At 30.7% G+C, this 2500-nt stretch overlaps 1 protein-coding gene across 2 annotated transcripts in view; it reads right to left on the reverse strand.

Moving 5' to 3' along the window:
• The window catches only part of HOXB3 (homeobox B3), a 90702-nt gene that overhangs the window by 85258 nt on the left and 2944 nt on the right, over nucleotides 1-2500 (reverse strand). The gene's annotated exons all lie outside the window — the stretch shown is intronic.

The following is a 2500-nucleotide window of genomic DNA, read 5'->3' on the forward strand; positions in this document are numbered from 1 at the left end:
GGTGACTTACTGCTGAGAAAATATCAAATGAAGCAGAGAGATTCAAAAGAAACAAAAAAATATTGATAAACTGTACCGAGTGCCAGAGCAAAAAAAATAAAAATAAAAAATCTCAGGGATGCTTATCGATCATATCGGATCCGGAGTGCTGGAAAATCGGTGTGACCGCATGTGCCTATTGGATGGCGGCTGCTGCCAGCTACAGCCCAGCTACACAGGCTTCATTCCCAGGTCAAGGGCTGCATTATAGGTTTATCGACTGCCTCTGATTACAATCATCTACATAAAAAAAGGACTCATGTTTGCCTCATGCATATTTATTTATGGGCTGAAAATTGCCTATGTTCCAGGCAATGGAGGGCAATGCTGGAATATTTCTATGTGGGCAAAATAAATACTGGCAGCTAGTGGATGGGGATGTCAAAAGGGAGCGAATAGGAAAAAGAGTGTGATTGTCTATAGACAGGTACACTCTAAAAAATGAGGTGATAGATTTAATAAAAAAAAGTATGGTGGAATTTAGCATTTAGATCAGTATTTGCAAAAGTAAACTATTTGATAAAAAAATATACACAATTATAAGTTGCATGTGTATACATGTGTCTTTGTGTGCACATATATACACACCATGGCATATGTACACAGTATAAATCACTATATATATTTATACATCATTTGTTTGTATCTATCCATCTGTCTATCTGTCTATCTATCTATCTATCTATCTATCTATCTATCTATCTATCTATCTATCTATCTATCTATCTATCTATCTATCTATCTATCTATCTATCTATCTATCTATCTATCTATCATCTATCTATCTGCATTTCTCTCTGTGTATACATCCGTATTCTATCTATCTATCTATCTATCTATCTATCTATCTATCTATCTATCTATCTATCTATCTATCTATTTATCTGCATTTCCATTCATGTATCCATCCGTATTCTATCTATCTATCTATCTATCTATCTATCTATCTATCTATCTATCTATCTATCTATCTATCTATCTATCTATCTATCTATCTATCTATCTATCTATCTATCTATCTATCTATCTATCTATCTATCTATCTATCTATCTATCTATCTATCTATCTATCTATCACCTATTTATATCCATCTATATGGATTTATATCTTTATAATGTCATATATATTATTACTTTGTTGTTTCTGTTGTTGTTTTCGCTGATTTTGCTATTCTGTCTTAAGGTTTTTTGAGTGTAAAGTAAACTTCGCCCTTATTATTTTTAAATATTACTATTATTATTATTACTGCTAATATTATTACTATTATTGTAAAAATTGCTATTATTATTATCATGCAAATATTATTATTATTCCTACTACTTTTATTTTTATTATTAATATTATTATTATTTTTATTATTATTATTATCATTGTTATTATTATATGTTATTATTATAATTGCTTATATTATTACTATTATTATTGTAATTGCTAATATTGTAATTATTATTATTACTGCTAATATTATTACTATTACTATTATAATTGCTAATATTATTACTATTATTATTGTAATTGCTAATATTGGTATTATTATTATTATTACTAATATTAATATTATTCCTACTACTTATATATCGTTGTTGTTGTTTGTTGGTATTATTCTTATGTCCCTAGATCATTTAAAATAAATTTGTGTTTTTTCCACTTTTTTTTTTATCCGTACAGGGGTACATACACCTATTAGAAGACTCCTTTTTTTTGGACAATTGCGATGTTAAGTACATTTCAAAGAGAATACCTCGCCCTATTTTCCCCCATCTGGTCCTCCGACAGTTTTCCTACACCGCGACAAACTGAACAATATGGAATTGAACGGGTAACGAGTCGGTGGAAAGCCTTGGGTCCTCAGTTTTTTATAGTAATGATATGGAAAAAAAAGTATAAGTTAAAAGAATGATATTTTCGTTGGTTGAAATGTTTTAGGTGCCGGTCTACTGTACAGAAATGTGTCTAGAGGGCGACAAAAAGAAAAATCTAGAGGGCGACAAAGTGTTTCAGTGGAAGGTTTGAAGTGTGAGAATTCCTTTTTTGTTTCATCTGTTACATGCATCAAATGCTACTATAAATTATGTGAAGTTTTCTTATGCAATAAACTCACCTATGTAACAAAAATGAGGAACTATAGAGGTCATTGTGATGGCATTGCGCCTTGAGATTAGCAAAGTGTACAAATATGGACAAACGTTCAATGAACTTTACATATATCACATTAGTCAGCAAAGAAAGTAAAAAGGAAAAAAAAACACAAAAACAACAAAAACAAGCGGCATTTCCCCCTCCTTTTACAACCAAACACTGTAAACTGTAGCACAGGCAGGAACTCTTCATATCCCCATTGCATTCTTTAGAAGTAAATGAAGTGAGTTCACAGCGGGGGTTCTCACTTTGGAAACTTATATTGCTGCCATAAAAATGACTTTTGGAAAGCTTTGTATTTTTTTTACTGCAAAGAAAACT

Source organism: Pelophylax lessonae, assembly GCF_965119305.1.
Source record: "Pelophylax lessonae genome assembly, chromosome: 11".
In the NCBI taxonomy this organism is placed as follows: domain Eukaryota; kingdom Metazoa; phylum Chordata; class Amphibia; order Anura; family Ranidae; genus Pelophylax; species Pelophylax lessonae.